This window comes from Pseudophryne corroboree, chromosome 11, assembly GCF_028390025.1.
Source record: "Pseudophryne corroboree isolate aPseCor3 chromosome 11, aPseCor3.hap2, whole genome shotgun sequence".
NCBI classification, from domain to species: domain Eukaryota; kingdom Metazoa; phylum Chordata; class Amphibia; order Anura; family Myobatrachidae; genus Pseudophryne; species Pseudophryne corroboree.
The window spans coordinates 47,703,193-47,714,412 of NC_086454.1; positions in this window are offsets into that span (position 1 = coordinate 47,703,193).

An 11,220-nucleotide genomic window follows, 5' to 3' on the forward strand; every position below is an offset into this window, starting at 1 on the left:
GGCCCCGCCAGCCGCACCACGGATGACCAGACAGCTGCAGCCCACACCACCCCTCCCTCCCTCCGCACAACCCCGCCACCAGCTCGTGCATTGCAGCCGCGGCTGTGACAGACTGGAACGGGACCCAGCGTCTGCCCCACGCCTGACCAAACCGCCGCAGCTCACACCGCCGCGAACCCACCCTCTGCACACCCCCAGCACATTGCAGCCACGCCTGGGACACACTGTCCCACCTGACGCAGTCCACAAAACAGGACAGAGCCAGTGCCCTGACGCCGCAGCTTCAACCGCGCCTGTAACTTCGGCCACCGGCATACAAATTAGCAGGGACGGCTGGCTTAGGAGAAGTCTTCATAGCCCTCCGTGTGCCGCGTACACAGAGCTGCCGCCTCCTCATCCGCACACCTAATACAAAGCTGCCTCCCACCATCCCCAGAGGCCCGGACTGCACACCCAGGGACTGGCCTGCCGGCTCCACAGGCCAGAGACGGGGGACAGCGCGCCTGCTACTGTGGCATGGATAATGCAGCGGATACAGGTGAGAGAGAGTGCACAGGCAGCTCTGCGTCCCCTCCCTGTCGCCCTGCATCTCTGCGTCCCCTCCCTGCCGCCCCGCGTCTCTGCGTCCCCTCCCTGCCGCCCCGCGTCTCTGCGTCCCCTCCCTGCGTCTGTGTCCCCTCCCTGCCGCCCCACATCTCTGCATCCCCTCCCTGCGTCTGTGTCCCCTCCCTGCTGCCCCGCATCTCTGCGTCCCCTCCCTGCCGCCCCGCATCTCTGTGTCCCCTCCCTGCATCTCTGCATCCCCTCCCTGCCGCCCCGCATCTCTGTGTCCCCTCCCTGCCACCCCGCATCTCTGCGTCCCCTCCCTGTGTCTGTGTCTCCTCCCTGCCGCCCCACATCTCTGCATCCCCTCCCTGCGTCTGTGTCCCCTCCCTGCTGCCCCGCATCTCTGCGTCCCCTCCCTGCCGCCCCGCATCTCTGTGTCCCCTCCCTGCATCTCTGCATCCCCTCCCTGCCGCCCCGCATCTCTGTGTCCCCTCCCTGCCACCCCGCATCTCTGCGTCCCCTCCCTGTGTCTGTGTCTCCTCCCTGCCGCCCCACGTCTCTGCATCCCCTCCCTGCGTCCCCTCCCTGCCGCCCGCATCTTTGCGTCCCCTCCCTGCCGCCCCGCATCTCTGCGTCCCCTCCCTGCGTCTGTGTCCCCTCCCTGCCGCCCCGCGTCTGTGTCCCCTCCCTGCCGCCCCGCATCTCTGCGTCCCCTCCCTGCCGCCCCACGTCTCTGCATCCCCTCCCTGCGTCTCTGCGTCCCCTCCCTGACGCCCCACGTCTCTGCATCCCCTCCCTGCCGCCCCGCCTCTCTGCGTCCCCTCCCTGCCGCCCCGCCTCTCTGCGTCCCCTCCCTGCGTCTGTGTCCCCTCCCTGTCGCCCCACGTCTCTGCATCCCCTCCCTGCCGCCCTGCATCTGTGTACCCTCCCCTACCACCCCGCGTCTCTGTATCCCCCAACACCGCCCTGCGTCTGTGTCCCCGCCCTGCGTTTCTGTGTCCCCTCCCTGCTCTATCCCCTCCCTACCGCCCGCGTCTGTATCCACCACCACTGCCCCGCGCGTCTGTGTCCCCTCCCTGCCGCCCCGCGTGTCTGTGTCCCCCCCTGCCGCCCCGCGCCTGTGTCCCCCCACCGCCACCCCGCGCCTCTGTGTCCCCCCACCGCCACCCCGCGCCTCTGTGTATCCCCCCTGCCACTCCGCGCCTCTGTGTCCCCTCCCCGCAGCCAGCGCCTCTCTGTAGGAGTTAAGGGGGTGTAGCCCCTTTCGACCGTGTGAAGAGCGCCCGTAGGGCGCGATGAAGCACCTAGTATATATATACATACATACATACTAGTCTTTTTGGACCGGCACTCCCCCACTGGGTTAAAATTTCCCCGGTGCCCTCTTGGTAAAGATGATTACAACAAACAAAAAAAGCGGCACTCAAAGACTGAAGAAAGCAGAATCTATTTCACTCAATGTGATCCCAACGTTTCGGGGTCCGTACGCCCCCTTTGTCAAGGTGAACAATAAACAAACTGTATCAAACACGTACCTTATGTACAGAAGAAACCCGCCAGTGTGCATCTCCCGCCCGCGTCCACTCTTCACTTCCGTCTCCCGACATTGACGTCATCCACTACGGGTCATCCACATCCAGAGACGGGTCCCGAGGTAATTCCTCATACACAGCTATGACCCGTCTCTGGAATATCAAAAAGCACTAAGAAGCACTTTAGATGGAGCCAGAGAGAGTGGCAAGTTGACATCAAAATTGCACAAGGCACTTATACAGGAGCACCCTTTGGTACCTTTATTTTTTACAGTTCCAAAATCACATAAGAACGCACATTCCCCACCAGGCAGGCCCATCATTGGCGCAAGGGAATCCATTTTTCAACCAGTATCAATTTTTTAGACAGCATTTTGCAGCCAATGATTTTGAAGCACAAGCACTTTATTAAGGACACCACCAGCTTCCTCAATCGTTTGAGTAAGGTTCAACACGTACCGATGAACGCCTTGCTCTGTGTAGTAGACGTTGTGAGTCTCTACACGAATATACCACATGAGGCAGGTTTGAGCGCTATGGAGATTTTTCTGTTGAAAGAAGGAATGGAGGCATTGGATATTCCACTATTCATGGATCTTCTTCGGATGACCTTGGAAAAAAAAATTCTCCTGTTCAACGGTAAATTTTACCGACAGAGGACGGGGTGCGCGATGGGGAGCAATGTCTCCCCATCGTTTGCCAATGTGTTCATGTTCGAGGAGGATGTGTTCTTCACGGATGAGTCCATTTCACGCCATATTTTACTGTTTGCCCGTTTTGTAGATGACTAGTTCATCTTGTGGACGGGAGGCAGTGAACAATTTGATCTACTTATGCGATCAATTAATTCAAGACCGATGGGTATTAAGTATACTTACCAAACCAGCTCTTGCTCTTTGAGCTATTTGGATGTTCAAGTGACCATCAGAGAGGGTACACTCCACACAAGTGTGTACAGCAAGCCGACAGATAGGAACACGCTATTGAGGGCCAATAGTCATCATCCTAAGGCCCTCAAGGATGGACTCCCCCGATCCCAAATGATCAGGATCTCACAAATTATTAGTGACCGTACCACTTTAGAAGTAGAATTAGACAATGTAGTATCCAAATTCCTAGAGAGAGGGTATAGTCAACAATTACTCAAGAAGCACAAACAAGATGTCATGCAGTTAACTAGAGAATCCCTTCTTTCCTCAAGTATTCGACAACAGAAGTCGGTCATTCCTTTCATTTCCAGGTTCAACACGGCGAGTCCAGTGGTGCAGAGAGCATCAAGAGCTTTATGGCCCATAGTAGCCACAGACCAATCACTTCCCATATTTAAAGGTACGCGTCCTATGATGTGTTTCTCATGCGGGAGGAGCATCAGAGATTAAGTAGTACACTCAGATATTACCGGGTTTCAGTCAGCAATGCAACAACAGAGACTACCCCCCACATCTCTCTTAAGTAGGCCACCTGGATGCTACAAGTGCATTAAATGCACGACCTGTGAAAATATGACAGTTTGTTGAAGCTTCAGGAACGGTTCATTGTGATAAGTCTTACAGGATTAAGTTTGTCCTGACTTGCACAGCTACACATATCATCTACCTTATAAGGTGTCCATGCGGACTGCACTATGTGGGTTAATCAGTGAGAACACTGAGGGAAAGGATGGCTCTTCACCGTTCTGCCATTAAGCAGGCATTCGCAGGTAAAGAACAGCCGGACGCAAGACATTTTGCCGCAGCGAAACATACCATAAACGATCTCCGACATGTGGTCATAGATCACGTCACCCAAGCACATCAGGGGAGGTGACAGGGATAGCAAGCTCTTGCGGCTTGAAGCGAAGTGGATTTTCGAACTAAACACTACAAATCCAAATGGTCTTAACGAGAAGCTGAGTTGGAACATTTTCCATTAATGACATCATGCTGTGGGATTTGTGTTCTTACTGACAGTTGTTTATTAGCCATTTTTTGTATGTAAATGTGTAGAATACAGGTTAGCCTTACTGTTCATGAAGGTGCCAGCTGAGGTGTAGGTCTTGTTAGACATGGTTGCCTTTTATAGTGTCCAGCACCAGGATCTTAATTATATAGGACCAGGGCATTTACTTAGTGGTATATGCCATAGATCAGTGTCCTTGTGCTATAGCCCTGTTTCAAAGGCATATAGACGTATACACGTTCAGCTGTCACTTCAACATATGCCTATTGGTGATTGGGATCTGTTATATATATTTTTTTCTGCACACTGTTTATTTGTTTGATGCAGCGCCGCAGCCCGGCCGTTCAGAGCGACGGGTTACCATAGCAACCACACACGCACAGGGCGCGTAGTGGATGACGTCAATGTCGGGAGACGGAAGTGAAGAGTGGACGCGGCCGGGCGGGCGGGAGATGCACACTGGCGGGTTTCTTCTGTACATAAGGTACGTGTTTGATACAGTTTGTTTATTGTTCACCTTGACAAAGGGGGCGTACGGCCCCCGAAACATTGGGATCACATTGAGTGAAATAGATTCTGCTTTCTTCAGTCTTTGAGTGCCGCTTTTTTTTTTGTTTTATATATATATATATATATATATATATATACATATACACACACACACACACACACACACACACACACACACAGAGATATATGACTTCGGATGTATAATCGGGAACAATGTAAAATGCCCATTACACCATTTACCACACAACTGACCGGTAAGTAGCAAAGAGAACGTGAAGCAAAAACAAACTCTTTGGTCATGAGTACAATTCTTGGTGACAACTGTAAGTGGCCAGTCAGCTGCATGTTCCTTGGTGTAGTTGAATTAAGTATACGGTGGATGAAATTTACTTTATCTCAATAATATATAGGCAGTACCATAGGAAATGCAGAGTATAATATTCATATAAAAATATGCAGCCCCTCCACTTGAACAATGGTGCACCATGACGTGGTGGCAGCTCAGATTGACCCGGCCCTAGCATTACAAATGGCAAAAAAAAGTTGCTTGTGAAACTGTCTGATCCACGGGGAAAAAAAATATACATTATGGTAAGAACTTACCGTTGATAACGGTATTTCTCCTAAGTCCACAGGATAACAATGGGATATGATGAAGCAACAGCGGATTGGCACCAATCGATCAAAGCTTTCCGGCCTCCCAGGATGCCACGGGCCCGTCCATATATCCCCGCCTACTGGTTCAGGCAAACCAGTTGTATTCCAAAGCACAAGGCAGGATCATCATGTAGAGCCCTAATCAGGCGGGAAGAACACACATGCACACCCTTCCGTACAAGAAGGAAGAGGTTAGTGAGCAGAAGGATCCTCAAATCAGGTGCGTCAGGGTGGGATCCCTGTGGATCCCGTGGACGTAGGAGAAATACCATTATCAACGGTAAGTTCTTACCATAACGTATATTTCTCCGGCATGGTCCACAGGTTATCCACAGGATAACAATGGGATTTCCCAAAGCAATTTAGTGGTGGGGACGCTACTGATTGGACAGGAGAACCCTTCGCCCGAATTCAGCGTCATGAGAGGCAAAGGTATCCAAGGCATAATGTCTAATGAATGTGTTAATGGAAGACCATGTGGCTGCCTTACATATATGTTCTGCTGAAGCACCACGCTGTGCTGCCCATGAAGGACCTACCTTACGAGTAGAGTGAGCAGAGACATTAGCCGGAACAGGGAGATCAGCTTGAGAAAATGCTTCTGAAATCGTCATTCGAAGCCATCTTGCCAGCGTCTATTTACTAGCAGGCCATCTGAAATCCGTAGAGAATGAAGAGAGAATCTGTCATTCTGATGGCACTGGTACGATCCACGTAGATCCTTAATGCACGGACTACGTCCAGCGATGCATCTCTGCAGAAAGTCCTGGTACCTGAAAAGCCGGGACTACAATGTCTTCATTAAGGTGGAATTTAGACACCACCTTAGGAAGATACCCAGATCTAGTTCTGAGAGCTGCTCTATCTGGATAAAAAAAAAATCAGAAATGGGGGAACGACATGACAGCGCCCCTAAATCTGACACTCTTCTAGCTGATGCCATAGTCAGTAGAAAGAGCACTTTAGCTCTCAACCATTTAAAATCCACTTTATTAAGTGGTTCAAATGGGGCAACTTGAAGGGCTTTCCGGACTATAAGTCCCACAGCACTGTAGGTGGAACAAAAGGAGGTTGAATGCACTGCATTCCCTGGAAAAAAAGTACGCACCATCCTGTAATTTGGCAATTTTAGCGTCCACCTTTCTTTCACTGCACCATTGAATATAGGTTTGCCATATTCGGTGATAAATACGAGCCGAGGAAGGTTTCCTTGCTCTGAGCATTGTTTGAATTACCTGTTTTCAGAATCCTCTTGACTTCAGGATAGAGGTTTCAAGAGCCACGCCGTCAAAGACAGTCGATCCAGATGTCTGTGATAACAAGGACCCTGCGTCAGTAGGTCTGGACGTTGAGGGAGCAGAAATGGAGCATCCATCGACATTCTCTGCAGATCCGTATACTAATGCCTTCTGGGCCAAGCCGGAGCTATTAGTATCACGGCACCCCTTCCTAGCTTTATCTTTCTCACCACCCCGGGTAATAGGGTGATCAGAGGAAACACATAAGCCAGATGAAAGTTCCATCTCACCGACAAGGCGTCCACAAAGATTGCTCTGGGATCCTTTGTTCTTGACGCGTATGTGTGCACCTTGTTGTTCAGACGGGACGCCATGAGATTTATCTCTGGCAACCCCCATTTGTCTACTAGAGTCTGGAAGACCTCCGGGTGTAGAGCCCATTCGCTTGCTTGAATGGTGTGTCGACTTAGAAAGTCCGCTTCCCAGTTTAGGACTCCCGGAACGAACACTGCGGACAAGGCTGGATGGTGAAGTTCTGCCCACTTTAGTATGTGACTTAACTTTCATTGCTTTTTTGTTCCTGCCTGATGGTTTAGGTACGCTACTGCCGTCGCATTGTCCGAGCGGATCTGGACTGGTTTTCCTTGAAGAATGTCCTTTGTCTGAATCAGTGCCATGTATAGGGCCCGAAGTTCCAACACATTTATTGGCAGGCAACTTTCTTCTTTGGTCCATTGACCCTGGAAACACAATCTTCCGGACACTGCTCCCCAGCCCTGAAGACTGGCATCTGTTGTCAGAATTTTTCAATCTAATATCAAAAAGGGTTTCCCCTTGTCCAGATGGGATGTCTGTAGCCACCAGGCTAATGACCTTCTTACTTTTACCAAAAGTACCATAGTCTGTTTCTCTAGCGTCTGTTGTAATCCATTCCATTTGGCAACAATCAGACGCTGCAGAAGTCCTGAGTGGAATTGTGCATACTCCACCATGTCGAATGTTGACACCATCAAACCCATCACTCGCATTGCTACGTGAATGGATACCGTTAGACTGTGTAGCAAGTCCTGAATCCTTGACTGTACCTTGGATATCTTGTTCCGAGGTAAAATTACTCTCTGCAGACCTGAATCCAGTACAGCCCCCAAGTGAGTCATCCGTTGTTACGGAACTAGCGACGATTTTGCCCAATTTATGAGCCACCCATGTCTCTGCAGACATGTTATTGTCTGTTGCAGATGACATAGGAGCAATTCCTGTGACTGTGCCAGGATTAAAAGATCATCGAGGTATGGGAAAATTCTTATCCCCTGCTGGTGGAGATAAGCTGCCATAACCACCATAATCTTGGTGAATACTGTGGGGGCTGTGGCCAACCCAAAGGGTAGAGCCTAGAACTGAAATTGCTGTTGGAGGATAGCGAACCTGAGATGACACTGACGGGACCACTGCTATAGGAACATGTAGGTAAGCATCCTGTATATACAGGGATACCATATAATCTCCTGGCTCCATGGCCAACATTATGGAATGTAACGTCTCCATGTGAAACCGAGGAACCCAAATGTATTCAGCATTTTTAGATTGAGAATGGGGCGAAATTACCCATTTGGCTTCTGAATCAAAAATAGGTTGGAGTAAAAACCCTGTCCTGGAATAACTACTCCTGACTGAAGCAATTTCTAAACTGCTTCTTGCAAAGCCCTGGCCTTCATCTCTACCCGAAACGGGCTGGTACAAAAAAACGGAAAAGCATAACCTAGAGATACCGCTTCTTGCACCCAGTCATCTGTTGTAGACTGCTGCCAGATCTGTGCAAACTGAGAAGTCGGCCCCCTACCCTTGGGTCCCCCAGGTGGAGGCCCGCACCATCAGGCTGATGGCTTATCTTCTGATTTGGAAGCCTGCCCTCTGTTAGCCCAATGTTTTTTAGTCTTACCAGACTTCTTGTATTGGGGCTTACGATCACTTTTTCCCATAACTTTTCCTTGAGACCGAAAGGGCCGAAATACTGGAACTTTAGGCTTGCAGTTGTATGTGTAAGGAAACTTGACCTTTTTGGAGTCTGCTTCTGACTCCAGAATATCTGTCAATTCTTTACCAAAAAGAATATTTCCAGAAAAAGGCAAAAATTCCAAAACCTTCTTGGATTCTGAATCAGCTACTGTTGAAGCTGATGCCCCGGAGGCGATAATACCCATATCTAATGCTGCTTCTTTCAAGAATATTGCAGCCTGTTTTATATGAGCTATATGGGATTTTTGCTCTCTAGAAGCATTGAAAAATCCCCCTCCAATGTATCAGCCCAGGCAGCCACTGCCTTTGCTATCCAAGCTGAAGCCATGGCTGGCCTTATGACTGCCCCAGACAGGGAAAATATGTTTTTTAGAAACCCATCCACTCTCCTATCCGTGACATCATTTAGTGATGTTGAAGGCAAAGGTAATATAGATTTTTGCACTAATCGAATCACATGCGTATCTACTTTAGGAGCCACCTCCCTTTTTACACAATCCCCAGCTGGAAGAGGATAATTGGAATCCCATTTATTTGGAATTCTAAACTTCTTATTGGGTGTAGCCCAAGCCTCTTCCATGATTTCCGTCAGCTGATCATACCCTGGAAACTCAGTCTTAACTGTTTTGGGATGTTTAAACACAGGTGCCTTGGTTTTTAACGGTTCTGGTATGAATGGTCGACCATGTTATGGTAGACAGTCATTAGGTCGACCACTATTGGTCAACATTGACATGGTCGACATGGACACATGGTCGACACGTGGAAAGGTCGACATGAGTTTTTTTAACTTTTTTGTGTCGTTTTTTGCGTAAAGTAACTGGGAACCCCAATTAGTGCACCGCGTCCCCTCGCATGGCCCGCTTCGCTCGCCATGCTTCGGGCATAGTGCCTTCGCTTCGCTCGGCACAGATTACCGTTACAATCGTAGTCCACGTGGATCGTAAAGTATGGACAACTTCCCCAAAAGAAAAAAAAGAAAAAACTCATGTCGACCTTTTCATGTGTCGACCTTTCATGGGTCAACCATGTGTCCATGTCGACCAATAGTGGCCGACCTAATGACTGTCGACCATAACATGGTCGACCATCTGAACGGATACCGTTTTTAACACAGGCTCTGCTGAATCTTCTAAGGATAGAATGGCTTTCATTGCTCTAATTAACTCAGCTATATCCACTGAGCTGAGACCTTCTTCCTCCTCTTCGTGTGCCGAAGTAGAATTAATTGAGCTTTCATCTTCCGATGAACCCTCCTCTGCCTCGTGTAGCCTGTGAAGGTGAAGATTTACTTACCATTGGTTTATCAGCTTGTTTCTTTTGAGAAGCTACTGGTGGAAAATGATATACCGTAGGTAGGGTGCTGCATGTAAGGGTTAATAGTGTAACCTATTCCTGGTACAGAAGCTGTAGGAATTATCCGTTCAGCTATATTGGATAAGGTCTGTGCAAACATAGCCCAAGGTGGATCCATCTGTACCTAATGTTGTACAGGGATCTGCCTTGTATTTTGCTGAAAACTAAAACAATTTGCACACATACCATCCTGAACCAGATCCTGAGGGAATAATACAGTTTTGCAAGACAAACATGATAATGAGTGTTGGTGTTGCTGTGAGTATACCTTCCTCACCTTTGCCACTCTTAGACATGATAAATAATCAGCACTTCACACAGTGTACTACACAATTTGTGACTGTAATCACTTTAAACTTTCTAAAGTGACATACAATCTGACCCTACCCATGCACCAGCATTGAGGATCAGAAAAACAACTGACAGACATATAGTAAAGTCAGCAATCACACTAGTAGTCAGTCACATGTTATACATTAGTATAATAAGCAATATGAGCACATCATCAACTACAAACACATTTTTAAGTATGTAAGAGAACATATTACTGATCATGTTTAAACAGATCTAATGTATTCAGACGCAAAGTGAAAGAAACAACAGTAAATGTATACAGACTCATATGCAATAGGCACTTATCTAACTATTCGTACTCAAAAGGTATATAGAGATTTAGTGCTGTATAGCCCTTACTCCGTAGAGTGGAATACAGGGAGACTCACCTCGCTTCCAGGATCGATCAATACGTTAGCGAACACTGAGTGGATGCAGACGCTACTAGTGTACACTGCCGCTCCATGAACTTATAGTGAACACAGATGCACCGGTCACACAGCCGCCTATGCTGCGACCGGGTCCCCTCGTGGCAGCGTCTGGGATGGAAGCGAGGAGACAGTTCATGGCGGGAGACTCGAATGAAACTGGTCATGAACCGAGGTGGGGGGGGGGGCTGACGAGGAGAGCGTCTGACTCCCCACTGCTGACATCAACCCTAGGGATCGTGGCCTCATGCTATTCCTGGAACCTATGATCCCTAAAGCCTAGCGCTGGTGCACCCGTAGTGGCAGCCGCATCAGCTACTGTTTGGTGGTCTCCTCCCAAAACAGTGCGGCTGTGTCCGTATTCCATCTAGCTAAGCGGAACCGATGCCTTAGCTTCTCCCCATGCTCCGGCCACAGCCTGGTAACGTCTGATGGACCTGCTAGTGTATCCGACACAGACGCCCGCCGAAACAGCATTGTACTCGTGGGTAAGCGTTGTCGCGACCCGGCAGAGTGTTGTTGGAGTGACTCTTTCTAATATACGTATAAGACGCTGTTTAGAAAGATCACTCAAAAAACTAGTAAGACTATAAAAATAAAATAAGAAAGCTTAGGGCGGCTAAAAAAACAGCAGCTCTCTGCTCCTGCCACACCAAACAAAAAACT